Source organism: Oryctolagus cuniculus, chromosome 4 (genome assembly GCF_051225735.1).
Source record: "Oryctolagus cuniculus isolate XC-2025 breed Fujian yellow rabbit chromosome 4, ASM5122573v1, whole genome shotgun sequence".
NCBI classification, from domain to species: domain Eukaryota; kingdom Metazoa; phylum Chordata; class Mammalia; order Lagomorpha; family Leporidae; genus Oryctolagus; species Oryctolagus cuniculus.
In genome coordinates this window covers 48,301,763-48,318,006 of record NC_142870.1, presented here as the reverse complement: position 1 = coordinate 48,318,006, position 16,244 = coordinate 48,301,763, and the positions used below count along the sequence as shown (strand labels likewise).

At 40.9% G+C, this 16,244-nt stretch overlaps 1 protein-coding gene and 2 pseudogenes across 12 annotated transcripts in view; all 3 read right to left on the bottom strand.

The window, feature by feature from the left end:
- The window catches only part of ARL13B (ARF like GTPase 13B), a 101,475-nt gene that overhangs the window by 51,530 nt on the left and 33,701 nt on the right, over window positions 1-16,244 (bottom strand). The window lies entirely within an intron of this gene.
- Window positions 7,654-8,860, bottom strand: LOC138849262 (bifunctional purine biosynthesis protein ATIC pseudogene; annotated as a pseudogene).
- LOC138849442 (bifunctional purine biosynthesis protein ATIC pseudogene) lies at window positions 8,866-16,201 on the bottom strand (annotated as a pseudogene).

The window sequence follows — 16,244 nt, the reverse complement described above, 5'->3', positions numbered from 1 at the left end:
ATGGGGGCTAAATACCTGAGTCATATTCCACTGTCTTCCAAGGCACATTAGCAGGTGGGTGGATTGTAATCAGAGCAATCAGGACTCAAATCAGTTGCTCAATATGGGATGCCAGCACTGCAGACAGTGCCTAACCCACTGCACCACAATGCCAGCCCCAGCACTGTTTTCTTGAATGTAACTCCATTCAGGACACCATACTACAGAGCATGGGGCCCAGCAGATACAGTTACAGTAACAACAACTGAACTGTTTTGTCACCACTTTATGATGATGCCAGGCCCTACACTGTAAACTAGAGACATAGCTTGAACTGACACAGGGGATAATTTTGAAACTCACATTTTAGTGGAGAAAGCAGATAAATATAATTATTAAATAATGTTAAGCTCTGGGCAAAGACTTAAAGGTGAAACAGAGGCTTGAGAGTGGCTTTTTATCTTAGGTACTTGTCAAGTGATGGCCACACTGAAAGGAAATTTGAGTATTTAAGTGAAGATACGAAGGACGAAGAGAAGGGAAAGTATATTATAGGCATAAGTGACAAATAGTAGAAAGACTTCAAGAAGGCTATTACATACTCTGTTGAAAGGAAAAATGACAGTAAAGATGGTGGCATAATGGGAAAAAAAAATGAAGCAACAGGTGATGTTAAGAAAGTTCAGCAGGGCCTGCTGCTATGGTGCAGCAGGTTAACGCCCTGGCCTGAAGCGCCAGCATCCCATATGGGCGCTGGTTCTAGTCCCGGCTGCTCCTCTTCTGGTCCAGCTCTCTGCTATGACCTGGAAAAGCAGTAGAAGATGGTCCAAGTCCTTGGGCCCCTGCATCCACATGGGAGACCTGGAAGAAACTCCTGGCTCCTGGCTTTGGATTGGCACAGCTCCAGCCGTTGCAGCCAATTGCGGAGTGTACCATCGGATGGAAGACCTCTCTTCTCTCTCTGTGTAACTCTGACTTTCAAATAAATAAATAAGCCTTAAAAAAAAAAAGTCCAGCAGGGGCCGGCACTGTGGTGCAGCGGGTTAAGCCACCATCTGCAGTGCCAGCATCCCATATGTGCATTGATTCAAGTACCAGTTGTTCCACTTCCAACCCAGCTCCCAACTGATGGCCTGGGAAAGCAGCAGAAGATGGCCTAAGTCCTTGGGCTGCTGCACTCACCTGGAAGACCCGGAAGAAGCTGCTAGCTCCTGGCTTTGACCTGGCCCAACCCAGGGCCATTGCAGCCATTTGGGGAGTGACCAGGGGATGGAAGATCTCTCTCTCTCTCTGTAACTCTTTCAAATAAAGAAATAAATCTTCTAAAAAAATCAGTAACAGACTTAAGGCTTTGTAAGCCATGAAATGAAATAGGTATAATGCAAAGTTCTCAGACCTCTAGTTTGGTAAGATTATATAACTTATACCTGAAAAGGTCACTCTGTCGACTGTAAGGACAGTGAGTTAGAACAGATTAAAAGGAGGTGAGTAGAGGACAAGCAACCAGGTATAGAAAATAATAAGATGCTAATGCCATAGTCAAGGGTGAGAGATGATGATGGTCTGGGCTACAATAGAGTTAGGTGGTGATGAAGGTTGCAACAATTACTAATGCTAAACATTACTAAGGTACTTGCTATGCCCAGTCACTGTTTTAATAATTTTACAGTAAATGAAGTATGAAGATACTATTATTACAATTACACTAATGAAAATATTTAAGCATATAAGGTTAAATAACCTGTTCCAGACAAAGAAACTGTACACAGCGAACAGGCATTTGAACCCACACAGTCTGATTCCAGACACAGTTCTTAAGCACTACAGACTATAGTGGCGACAGTAAAAATCATATTAGCATGTGATAGCCTTAAGAGAGAGAATCTGCAGAATGCTTAGCAGTTGGTGATGACATTTATTGAAATTGAAAAAGACGGATGAAGGTTTCAGAATTAACCAGGTGAGAAAGAAATCAAGCATTCATTTTATCCAAGAGAATCTGAAATAATTATAAGATGTAAAATACAAACATGTAGAATATTAGCTATATCAGTAGGGGTTCTTGGGATATGTCAGTTGAGTGATCAATAGATAAATGGTATATAAAGGTTGGGTGACCTGAAAAGGTAAGTGGATATAAAAACAGCAAGTTCAATAAAGAGTCTGCTGTATTCTAAAAATGAGGCTTAAAGCTGAAGAGTTGTAAAAGAGACAAAAAATGGAAAGTGAGGTAGGAGGAAAACCAAAAAAGTGTGCTATAATGCAAAAGAAATTTTAAAGAAGAAAAAAGTAGAAGAAACTCTCAACTTCAGGTTAAACATGAGAAGCAAAGCAACAATAGATATGGCAACACGGAGACAACTGTTACTCCAACAAGAGTAGTTTCAAAGAATTTTAAGGACAGAAACACAAGCAGAACATGTTAAAGAACATGACATAAAGAAATAGAGCAGCCACTAGATAATTCTTCCCAGAAGATTGAATAGGGCACTGTAGAGAAGAGTCAGTAACTTGAGAGGGATGTAAAGTTAAAGCATTCCACAATACTTAAAAGTAAGAAACCTAAGAGTGCATTCTGCTGATGAGAATGAATCCACTGAGAGAAACTCCTGATATAGAACGGGGATGGGCTAGGTATTGAGGTAGAGTGGCTAAACCATCACTTGGGATGCCTGCATCCCATATCAGAGTGCCTGGGATCAAGTCATGCCTCCACTTCTGATCCAGCTTCCTGCTAATTCACCTGGGAGGCAGAAAAAAACAGCAAGTATTTGAGCACTCGGGAGATTTGATTGGAGTTTCTGGTTCCTGGCTTTGGTTGGCCCAGTCTCAGGTTTTATAGCATTTGAGAGTGAACCAGTGGGTGGGAGATCTCTCTCTGTTGCTGTCTTCCAAATAAATAAACATTTTCTTTTTATGGAGAAGGAATAATACGCAAAAGCAGAAACAGCTGAGATTTGGAAGTACAAATGGAAAGGCTGGCCTTGGGTTGGAGCAGAAACACATCTTCCATATGATAGGTGGGAAGGCAGAATTTAGGAATAAAAGCAGATAGCTGAATAAATCTGGTGGCAGGAAAAATAAGGAACTCTTGTTTGATTGTTCCCTTAAAGAACCATGAGGAAAAACTCAACTGAAAGCACAACAGGATCAAGAAAGACAGGGAGAAAGGACAAGGAGAAACAGTCATTTTGGAGAGAAGGATAAGAAATATTAAGAGAACGGTAGTGGGCTAACCAGACAGTAATCAGGGCCCACCTGAAATGTGTGGTCACAACATTAAGGTAGAATTAGCCACTTCAGTCATGGGTTTTCAACCAATAAATGCTTAGTGCTTGGGTGGTGGCACAGAAGGTGCAGACAATGGTCCACAACAAGATAGTGGCTTTTCCAGGGATGTACAGTGGAAGAGAAAAATGGACCAATGGAGTTTGGGGTACTTAACAACACTGGATTTATATATGTAATAAATACACATATATCATAAATACTGTGATTTTTAACTTAAAAAAAATAAAGAAAATAAAAACTCTACTATTAACTACCAAGCATCACTGGTGAAAAAAATGTTTCAGATACTTCAGTTTAGAATATTTAGGGAGGGCCGGCAACACGGCTCACTTGGCTAATCCTCTGCCTGCGGCACCAGTACCCCAGGTTCTAGTCCTGGTTGCTCCTCTTCCAGGCCAGCTCTCTGCTGTGGCCCAGGAAGGCGGTGGAGGATGGCCCAAGTGCTTGAGCCCTGCACCCACATGGGAGACCAGGAGAAGCACCTGGCTCCTGCCTTCGGATTTGCGCAGCGCACCAGCCGTAGCAGCCATTTGGGGGATGAACCAATGGAAGGAAGACCTTTCTGTCTCTCACTGTCTAACTCTGCCTGTCAAAAAAAAAAAAAAAAGAATATTTAGGGAATATAATTTTACAAAGAAATTTAAAATAGATGATCATCTCCATAGCTAACTAGATAGTGATACACATATCTCTCCTAAAATTGTATCTTAAGCTTAGTGATACTTATTTATAACTGTTCCTACCTTGTTTATCATGAAAGGTGATAACATCAAGCACTACTCAATATTCATTAGTATAATTATATCCAGATGGATTTATAAAATATTTTCCATTAGCATTTTATATGTCTACACAATGCTTTTAAACATCCATTTATTTTTGTGAGGCACAGCAATAGAGAGAGAGAGAATGCTTCCAGCCACTGGTTCACTCTCCAAACACCCTAAACACCTTGAGTTGGGCCAGGCCAGAGTGTGTTGGGGATGGAGGGAGAAAGGAGGGGAACTTCTGCAGGCTTCAGTGTTTAAATGACTTACAAAGTCAACTAGCTGAGCAGCTTTACTGAAAAGTGCAGCTGCTACAGGTGAAGGTGAATGCTATTAACAGACAAAAGGAGGGGTTGGCACTGTGGCACAGAGGGTCAAAGACCCAGCCTGCAGCATCTGCATCCCATGTGGGTACAGGTTCAAATCCCTGCTACTCCACTTAGATCCAGCTCCCTGCTAATAAGCCTGGGAAAGCAGTGGATGACAACCCAAATCCTTGGGCCCCTGCACATGGTAGACCCAGAAGCAGCTCCTGGTTCCTGCCTTCGGATTGGCTCAGCTCCAGCCATTGCAGCCATTTGGGGAGTGAACCAGCGGATGGAAGACTCTGTCTGTCTGTCTGTCTCTCTCTCTCTCTGTAACTCTTTCAAATAAATAAAATAAGTCTTTAAAAAAAATTCAAAAGGAAGCCCTCAGTAAGGAAGTTTGGAGGTGAGTCAACACTGTAAGAAAATAAGAGAAATGAAGACACTGCATTGGAGGAAAACCCTAAGCCACTGGCCCTATAAATTCAGTTAGTAGGAGATTCAGAGTAAAATTAGTAAATTAGGAAACTCATCACTGTATCTAAGAATCGAGTGATGATGTGACATAGGTAAATACTTACATGTCTCCAGTATTCTAAAAAATGATCCAAATCTCCAACTTACTATATAAACTTAGCATATTTGACTCAAAATTTTTTTCAAAAAATATTAGTTTGTATTTTTTAAGTATAGAGTTCCAGAAAGAGGATGGACAGAGGTCTTCCTTCTAAACAATTCAGTCACCAAATGACCATTAAAAGCCAGGATTGGGCCAGGACAAAGCCAGGTGACAGGAACTCTGTCCAGATTTCCTGCATGAGTGGTAGGGGCCCAAGTACTTGTGTCATCCTCTTCTGCCTTTCCAGGCTCAATAGCAAGGAGCTGGATCAAACACAGAGCAGCTGGAACTTAGACCAGCACTCTGATACAGGATGATGGTATCAGAAGCAGTGGCTTAACCCATTGTACCACAACATTGGCCCAAATTTTTTACTCAATTTCCAACAACAATATTAGGTTAATCTATAACCTCCTGAGCTTCTTCTGGGAAATTTGTAAAGATATGACTCAGGGGCAGGCACTATGACACAGCAGATTAAATCTTGGCTTGGGATGCCTGCATTTGAAGAGCTTGTTCCAGTTGTAGGTATTCTCAAGCTCCCTGCTGTGTCTGGAAAGCAGATGATGGCTCAAGTAACTGAGTTCCTGCCATCCATGTAGGAGAATCAGATGGAGTTCCTGACTCGGTTTTGGCTTGTCTCAGCCCTGGCTTTTGAGATCATTTAGGAAGTGAACCAGCAGATGGAAAATCTCCCTGTCATTCTGCCTTCCAAAAAAATATAACTCAAAGAAAATTGTATTTTCCTAACATTTCCCAGTAATACTAATATTTTCCTATAATATTATCTAGAAGTGAGTCAGGTGAGCACATAAAGACTAAAGACAAAAATTTTGTACTGAAAAAATAGTAACAAAAATCTGGTTATTGTTTCTCCTAATATGGATATTCACTGCATGTTTTTTAATCTTTTTGGTCATAAATTCCCTTTACAAATTGGATGAGAGGATCTACTCCCAAGAAAAATGCACATGCAGTGGGAATTGTGTATATGATTTCATAGGGAGGCCACTCACGGGCAAAAGTCCCTAGAACAGGCGGGTGTTCAGGTGCAGCAGGCTAAGCAGCTGGTTGGGATGCCCACATCCCTCTCTGAAGAGCACCAGTTCAGGTCCCAGTTGTTCCACTTCTGATCAAGCTTCTTGCTAATGCACCCTGGGAGGCAGCGATGGTTGTTCAAACGCTTGGAGCCCTGCCACACTTGTGGGAAACCCAGATGAAGTTCCAGGCTCCCAGCTTCAGCCTGACACAATGGTGGTTGTTGCAGACATTTAGGGAGTGAATGGAACAGTGGATGGAAAATAGAACTTTGTGTCTGTGTGTGTGTTAGGGGGTGGGGGAAAAGATGCCTTTCAAGTAGAAAATAAACAAACAAACAAAAAGACCCTGGGTCCACAAACTTTTATTAGAATGTTTCTCAGACCTAGTAAGATCAAATCAAAGATGTTTTCCTGTTTTCCTCTATGAAGGAAACTGCTTTCTATATGCTTAGTTTCATTTTAAACATTCCATTTGTGATGTTCTGTGAGATTTGACCAAAAAGTTAACTTAGACCATATAACTCTAGAGAAAAGCAGACAGTATTTAATGAGAAAGTGGCACCATTCCAACAGCCCAAGTGTGCTAACCAAAGTAGAAACTGTTATTGCCCTAGAAGGAAATTTTAGCCTGTGGGTCATGAGAGTCATTCTGGTTAAAAGTATTAGAAGATTCAACAATAAGAAAGAGGGATGATTTGTTATCTCTCTGAGGGTAATTTTTTGAAAGATTTTATTTATTTATTTGAGAGGTAGAGTTACAGACAGTGAGAGGGAGAGACAGAGAGAAAGGTCTTCCGTCCGTTGGTTTGCTCCCCAAATGACCGCAATGGCTGGAGCTACGCTGATCCAAAGCCAGGAAACAGGTGCTTTTCCCTGGTCTCCCATGTGCGTGCCAGGGCCCAAGCACTTGGGCCATCTTCTATTGCTTTCCCAGGCCACAGCAGAGAACTGGATTGGTGGAAGAGCAGCTGGGACTAGAACTGGCACCCATATGGGATGCTGGTGCCACATCCAAGGGTAACTTTCAAAACCATACTAGGGAAAGGAGGTATAGAAAGAGCCTAATACTAGTTATAATGGTGGTGTAAACTGCTGAAAACCTAAATAGGTTAAGATGTTTAATACCTCCCATCCCAGTTTACTAGATAATTAACAAACAATGTCTCATATTTTTGTAGCATTATTTAATTATTAACAATCCCATCCACTGGTTCACTCCTATGACAAGGGCTGAGCCAACACTGAAGTCAGGAGACAGGAATTCAATCCAGGTCTCTCACATGGGTGGCAAGAAATCAACTTCTTGATCCATCCATCACCTGCTGCTTTCAGGGTCTGTATTAGCAGGAAGCTGGATATTGAACCCAGGTCCTCTGGTATAGGACAAAGTCACCTTAACCACTCGGTTAAACATCTGTTCTGCCTTGTATTATTAATGAAAAATTTCTATGGTGGATACTCAGCTTAAAATCAGGTATTTCTCCTCATTCCAGTGCTATTTATACTACTGCAAAAGCAATTTACTTTTTCTCTTGGAAAAACCTTCTTTATCAGACTATCTAATTTGAAGTTTTGATGTTTTTTTCCAACTATTAAGATGTAATGCTATTTTTTAAAATTGTGTACCTATAAGAAAACCATAAAATAATATGTAATAAAACCAGTGGTAAGAGATCTAAAGACTCATATGGATAAACATTATTCCCAGTTCATCACAAGCCTTGATCATGACTTTGTCAGCAAAAAAACTGGCAGGAGCAGCAATGTTTACCATACTATGACTCCTTTTATCTCTATCTACATTATTCCTGAAAGGAAAGAAGGCATCAAAACTGACAGAAACTTCACTTAGCTTGTTAATTCATTCCTTTTTCTCAGCCTCAATTAATAACTCTGGGACTTCCTCAAGGAGTATCTTCCATTGTTATCAAATCTGCATCCTCACCAACGGTTCCAGTCACATGTTGACCAAATCACTGAAGACTTCCACTTTCTTCACTCTTGTCTTAAATCCCATCACAAACACTGATGGATGGCATCTAAGACAAGAGTAGTTTGCCTTATCCCTACAAAGTGTGTAAGCTATCTGCTCTAATGCCAGTTACTTGCCCATTCTTGACACAGCACACAGAAACTGAGTATACTTGACAGCAATGGTTGCTACGAAAATGTCTCTGAGGGCAGACTCTAGCAAATCTTTATTCTAAGTCACAACACTGCTAAACAATGGCCTGTAGATGACACTATTAAGCAAAGACCAAAAGCATTAAAACTTCATTTTCATCTGGTTTGTGAGATTAGTCCATCTGAAGAACACAGCCATTTTTTATTTTTCTTTTTACAAAGTATTTTCAAGGCAGCAACAATACCACAAGATACTTCTCGGGAGATAATTTTTGCAGTTAGGACATCACAAACAGCAGAAAATTCAATAGAAATCACCAAATAAAGACATTCCATCAGCTCCTCTGGCTTTTGCTTATGAGTTTATATGTGTGGAAGAATCTTAAAGAAATGATTTAACATGCAGACTGGCCTCATATTCACTGAGAGGAATTCCAACAGCAGCACCTGATGGATGGATATGTCTGAAAGAGGCCATGACTTGACTGCCTAAAGGACTTCTGCATTCCTTTGCCAGCTGTAAGTTTATGAATCCAACAGCTCCTGTGAGAATAGCAATGGGGAGCTTGGGCTTCAGAGTGTATGGTTTGGCACGAGGTACACAAGGGTACATTTTTTTTTTTAAAGATTTTTTTATTTTTTATTTATTTGAAAGAGTTTCAGCAAGAGGCAGAGAGAGGTCTTCCATCTGGTGGTTCACTCCCCAGATGGCCGCAACAGCCAGAGCTGTGCCGATCTGAAGCCAGGAGCCAGGAGTTTCTTCCAGGTCTCCCCTGTGGGTGCAGGGGCCCAAGTCTGCTTTTCCAGGCCATAGCAGAGAGCTGGACCGGAAAAGGAGCAGCTGGGACTAGAACGGGCGCCCATATGAGATGCCTGCGCTTCAGGCCAGGGCGTTAACCCGCTGCGCCACAGCACCGGCCCCAAGGGGGTTCATTCTACAGGTCAAAGGCAGTTGAGATATTCCTTTGCTGTGTCCTGAAGTAACCTGAAATTGATCCATCATATTGTGTTGTATGAGTGAAAGCCTTCAAGGCTAACTGGCAAATAGTCTCCAAGTAGGTGACTTCACTATCAGAACAACACATCTCTGCAGACACCTCTACATTGTACCCTGTTTCAAATACAACTGTTACTCAAACCTAGACTTTGGCTGAAACTTCCATAAGGTCATTTCACCATCATCAATATGCTCAAAAGACTCCAAACCAGTTACATTTGAAGAAGCCACTGTTTTCACTAAGGAATGCAGATTACAGGCAACAACTCTTAGAAGGCTGAAACTGGCCATATCAGCATTATCTTCTGGAATGTTAAGGGCCAGGATTTCAGCATGAACTGCATGATATAAGATGGGGAAATCCCATCAGCCTAGTGACATCTCTTTATGCCAGTCTAGTATCCCTAAGAGTTTTCACAATACAGATTCAAACCAAGAAGTTCGTTTCTGGAAAATCAGACGAGGCCAAATTTGTCAGACACACCTCAGTAAGGGAAGGCGGCTGGGAGTTTCGGCTACAGGCATGGGCTCTAGGCACAAGTGGCAAGCAGCTGCCAGGTTTTTTCTTTTTGTTACATAAGTTAGAAAAGGCTAATTAAGGCCTGGTGTGGCACAGCAGGTAAAGCCACTGCATGTGATGCCGGCATCCCATATGGGCATCAGTTTGAGTCCTGGCTGCTCCACTTCCAATTCAGCTCTCTGTTATGCACCTAGGAAAGCAGTGAAAGATGATCCAAATACTTGGACCTCTGCCACCCACGTGGTAAACCCAGATGGAGTTCCAGGCTCTGGATTAAGCCTGGCCCTGCCTTGGCCATTGAAGCAACCTGGGGAGTAAAATAGCAGATGGAGTTTCTTGACCCTGCTTTTCAAATAAATACATCTTAAATAAAAAGGATAAGGCAAAGTTAATCATTGTAGTCAACATTAGAGAAAACTGACTAAGTGAACAGGTTTAACATGATAGCTAAGTAAGCATTTGCAAGGCATTTATGTTGCAAATCACTTTTTATTAAAATTGGTTCTTAGGATATATTTAGTAACCTACTGTCTGGTTCATGTTACTTATATGTAGCTTAATACAAATACATTTGCTATGGAAGATCTCTCTCCCTCTCTGTTTCTCCCTCTCTGTCACTCGTTCAAATAAAGAAAATAAATCTTAAAAATAAAAAAAAAATTTTTAAAGAAAACCACAGAAGCCTAATCAGGTTCTGATTCTGACTTTCCAAAAAAAGGCTCAAATGTGTGACACTGAGGCATTATTTGTAATCACACGTGTTGTCAGGCTAGAGCACAGGAATAAATTCTGAAGAGCTAAAGATATCCATGACCTGCTAAGGTCAGCTACTCTGCTTCCCATAAAGAACGATGAATTCTGGATCTATCAATTTGTAATTTTATGATCATAGGCAAGATTCTAATTCTTAAGTAAATTTCTTTCTACTAAATGATGGAATCTTCTTGGAAGTCTATTATTTTCTGTTTGCTCAATATTGAGGAGTAAGAAGACAAAGTTTCCCAAGTATTAAGTGAGTTCTGAGAGGATGTGTCAGCCCTACATCATCTTGTTTAGACTCAGATAATTTATAAACAGAAGAACTTAGAGCTATGAAGGGAATCTGAAGAATTTTAAGCAAGGAAATAGCAAAAATATCAAAGTTACATATAAGTGCTCTCCTATTCTTCAAATATTTCTGCATTGTTTCACTTGTTATAACAAGCAAGTACCAAATTGGCAATTTGAAAAGCATCCAATTAAGAAAAAGAGCTCCAGCAGGTAATATAGAGGAGAGCTGAGAAGACAGGTAGGACTGCTAGCAAGAAGTCAGTTAGGAGATTGTTGTTATTGGTAACTTAAGCAAGAAGTGAATAGAAATTAAAGGCAGGTAACCAATCCTCCGCCTGCGGCTCCGGCATCCCAGGTTCTAGTCCCGTTTGGGGCGCCAGATTCTGTCCAGTTGCTCCTCTTCCAGTCCAGCTCTCTGCTTTGGCTCGGGAAGGCAATGGAAGATGGCCCAACTGCTTGGGCCCTGCACCCGCATGGGAGACCAGGAGAAGCACCTGGCTCCTGGCTTCGGATCGGTGCAGTGCCAGTTGTAGCAGCCATTTGGGGGTGAACCAACAGAAGGAAGACCTTTCTCTCTTTCTCACTGTCTAACTCTGCCTGTCAAAAATTAATTAATTTTAAAAAATGATATTAACACAGTAGCATCTGTGGATCAGAGAGAAAGAAGTAAATATGAAAACTTCTGGAGCCAGCAGTGTGGCATAGCAGGTTAACACCCTGGCCTGAAGCGCCGGCATCCCATATGGGCGCCGGTTCGAAACCTGGCTGCTCCACTTCCAGTCCAGCTCTCTGCTGTGTCCCAGGAGGGCAGTGGAGGATGGTCCGAGTGCTTGGGCCTCTGCACCCGCACTGGAGACCTGGAAGGAGCTCCTAGCTCCTGGCTTCGGATCGGCGCAGCTCTGGCCATTGTGGCCAACTGGGGTTGAACCATAGGATAGAAAACCTCTCTCTCTATCTCTGTCTCTCCTCTCTCTGTGTAACTCTGACTCTCAAATAAAATAAGTAAATCTTTTAAAAAAAAATAAAACTTCCAAACATGGGTCTCTGGAAGACATTCAAGAGCTGTTTTATAAAACGGGTAAGATGGCCAGCGCCGCAGCTCAGTAGGCTAATCCTCCACCTTGCGGTGCTGGCACACCGGGTTCTAGTCCCAGTCGGGGCACCGGATTCTGTCCCGGTTGCCCCTCTTCCAGGCCAGCTCTCTGCTGTGGCCAGGGAGGGCAGTGGAGGATGGCCCAAGTGCTTGGGCCCTGCACCCCATGGGAGACCAGGAAAAGCACCTGGCTCCTGCCTTCAGATAGGCGTGGTGCGCCGGCCGCAGCACGCCAGCCACAGCGGCCATTGGAGGGTGAACCAATGGCAAAGGAAGACCTTTCTCTCTGTCTCTCTCACTGTCCACTCTGCCTGTCAAAAAATAAAATAAAATAAAATGGGTGAGATACAAAATTTTATGTAACATATGAATACTGAATGTTTTATAAAAATATGCATAGGAAGCACAGGAAATTCATCAAAATGTTAGCAGTGGCTGACTCCAGATGGCAAGTCAACTTTCAAAAATCATTTAAAATTTGAAGAAGCATAAAAAAGTCCTACATCTTGGTAAATTTTTAAGCATGCATGTTTTGTGTAAAAAGAAAAGTTTTCCTTTAATAAAAAAATTCTATGGTTGTAAAATTCCCCTGACAAAAGTTGGTCAAATGGTAAACCATTCTGTATTTCATGAACATAATATATAATTACTTTCACGTCTCTGAGAGTTCCGGCTAATACTGAGAATATAATAGTGAAGCAGTTACTCCCACTGTGAGTAATAGACTGAAAGCAGATATACTGCTAAAATAGTTAATTGATTACTCAGTATTCACTGTAGTCACTTAATAATTGTATACTTCTACCTTAGGACTTTTCCAGAAATCTCTACTAACTTCAAATGTCATCTTCTCAGTAAGGCCTACTGTGATTATCCTAATTCACCATCAGCTTCTTGATGTCTTTTTACCTGCTTCCTTGCATTCAACATACTTATCATCTAATGTGTGATACAATTTATTAATTGTACTTATTGTGTATCTCATTCAAGAATATGTTCCTAATGTCATAACCTAGCAAATAATAATGTTCAATAAATATCAGTTGAATTAATACAACCACAAATGAATAAAAGCATAAATAAGTGAATGAAAGAATAAATAAATGATTATTTGGTTGAAAACATGCAATTATTTCACAGATGATTAACAGTCATTAAAACTATTTACTTTTGTCTATAAATCCCTGACTCTGCCTAAGCATTTGTAGAAACCAAGTTAACATGTGAACTCCTTAATTAACACACAATTATTCTTAGGTGTTTAAATTTAACTGAAAAGTGATCCCTGTTAAATATAACAGTGCAAAAAAGAGGGAGGAGATGTACAGTTGGGCCATGCTCACTCAGACTCGCCCCAAACAGTAGAGTTAGAAATGTGCCAGGAGATTCCAATTCAATCTCATCAAGGTGGCATGTACCAATGCCATCTCACTAGTCAAAGTGATCAGTTTCAGTTCACAATTGATCATAATGAAAGGATTAAGAGTCAAATGGATCACATAAACAAGACTAGTGTCTGCTAGTACTAACTGAAAGAATTAAAAAGGAGAGAACGATCCAACATGGAAAGTGGGATACACAGCAGACTCAGAGAATGGCAGATGTCCTAAACAGCACTCTGGCCTCAGAATCAGTCCTTAAGGCATTCGGATCTGGCTGAAGAGCCATGAGACTATTTTAGGTATGGAAAGCCAAGACACTCTGGTAAAAAAAAAAAAAAAAAAAAAAAAAAATTCCTAAATGAAAGATCTCTGCGAGTGAGATCCCAGTGGAAAGAACAGGCCATCAAAAAAGAGGTACTTTTCTCTGAAGGGAAGAGAAACTTCCACTTTGACTATGGCCTTGTCTAAATAAGATCAGAATTGGCAAACTCAAAAGGTTTCCATAGCCTTGGCAACCCATGACGAGAGCCTCAGGTGATTACTGACGCCATAAACAAGAGTGTCAATTGTTAAGTCAACAACAGGAGTCTCTGTGCACTTACTCCCCAGGAAGGATCTCTGTCCTAAATGTGTTGTCCAATGTGAATTAATGCTATAGCTAGTACTTAAACAGTACTTTACACTTTGTGTTTCTGTGTGGGTGCAAACTGTTGAAATCTTTACTTAATATATACTAAATAGATCTTCTGTATATAAAGATAATTGAAAATGAATCGTGATGTGAATGGAATGGGAGAGGGAACGGGAGATGGGAGGGTTGCAGGTGGGAGGGAAGTTATGGGGGGGGGAGCCATTGTAATCCAAAAGCTGTACTTTGGAAATTTATATTTATTAAATAAAAGTTAAAAGAAAAGAAACCAAGTTAACATGTGGTTCAACAAAATTCACTCTTCATGTTTATCTGTTAAAGTTTTACTTCAGATTCCACAAAGGTTATCACTGATATATATACATCAAATAAGTTCTCTAGCTAAATATATAAAAATTAAGAAGTGTAGGCTTTACCAATAAATGACACAATAAAATTTTTTTTAAAGATTTATTTATTTATTTGAAAGGTGGAGTTACAGAGAGGCAGAGGAGAGAGAAAGAGAGATCTTCCATCTGCTGGTTCACTCAACAAATGGCCACAAGGAGCAGAGCTAGGCAGATCTGATGCCAGGAAGATAGGAGCTTCTTCCAGGTATCTCCTGCAGGTACAGGGGCCCCAGTATCTGGGCCATCTTCTGCTGCTCTCCCAAGCCATACCAGAGAACTAGATTAGAAGTAGAGCAGCCGGGGGTAGGGAGAGGGAGAGAGGGCCGGTGCTGTAGCACAATGGATTAAAGCCCTGGCCTGAAGCGCCAGCATCCCATATTGGTACCAGTTCAAATCCCAGCTGCTCCACTTCTGATCCAGCTCTATCTTATGGCCTGGGAAGGCAGCAGAGGATGGCCCAAGTCCTTGAGCCCCTGCACCCATCTGGGAGACCTGGAAGAAGCTCCTGGCTCCTGACCTTAGACTGGCTCAGCTCTGGCCATTGTGGCCAATTGGGGAGTGAAACAGAAGATGAAAGACCTCTCTCGCCCTCTCTCCCTCAAGTAAATAAAAATAAATCTTTACCAAAAAAAAAAAAAAAAAGAAGTAAAGCAGCCCGAGCTCAAACTGGTGCCCATATGGGATGCAGGTGGCAGCTTAAATCTCTACACCAAAATGTTGGCTCCACAATAAAATTTTAACACTTGGAATCAAAACTTCATTTAAAAATGTAAACGGAGTAGATGTTAACGCACAGCAGATCATTTCACCACTTGGATACCTGCTTTCCTTACCAGAATGCTGGTTCAAGTCCCAGATACTCTGCTTTTGATGCGCTTCCTGCTAATGCATCCAGGAAGACAGCAAATAATGGTTCAAGTGCTTGAACCTGGCATCCATGTGGGAAACCCAGATATCAGTCCAAGGCTTGGGATGCCTAGCCCCAGCTGTTGCAAGTTTTTGAGCAGTGAACCAGCAGATGGATGATCTGAAGATCCCTCTCTTTATATCTCTCTCTCATGTTCTTTTTCTCTGCCTTTCAAGTAGATGAAAATAACAATTTAAAAAAAAATAAAAGGACCAGCATTGTGGCATAGCAGGTTAAGCCATGATCTGTGACACCAGTAATTCATATTGGTAGGTCCAGTCCCAGCTGCTCTGCTTCGGATCCAGCTCCTTGTTATTGTGCCTGGGAAGGCATAGGAAGATGTTCCATGTAGGTAACCAGGGTTGAATTCCAGATTCCTGGCTTCAGCCTGGACCAACCCCAACTGCAGCAGCCAACTGGGTGTGAACCAGAGAATGGAAGATCCTTCTCTCTCTCTCTCTCCCTCTCTGTCTCTCCGCCTTTCAAATAAATTTAAAAGTTTTTTTTTAAAAAAAGCAAAAATATTATTTTACTACTGAGGACCACTAAGAAACTGACAACCTTTCATCTAAACACATGAAAGGCTAATTTTGTTTTCTAAATCTTTAATGATGAATCACAAAAATGAAGGAAAAGGAACAAGAAGGCATGGGGAAAAGTTCAATTAACTCCAAGCTAAAGGGCAATTTATAAAAAAGTGCTTTCTCTTAACTATATCTCATAGTTATAGCACCATCTGGTGTTTACTATGCATAAATGCTATGAGTACAAAAGTCCTTTGTTATTTTTTAAAAAAATGTTCTGGTACCTGGAAAAAATAATTTAAGCATATGACTAAGCTACTAACAACAAAGATCATATGTTAAATATGTAATTGTAGAAGTAAAAATTGAGAAATCAATGACATTAGGAAAACCATGTAAACAAGAATATTCTTCCAAGAAAGAGGACAAACACAAAATCTAAGTTATTAAAAGAGGAAACAATAGAAAAATACTCTAGAATTTTGTTAGTAGACAATTTCAAAAGGCAAAATCCAATGAAAAGTAAACCATCAATAAAACAAAAAGTTTATACTTGAATACCCATGAGATTTAATTATAAAACTTGTTTATAACAAAGCCTCAACCCT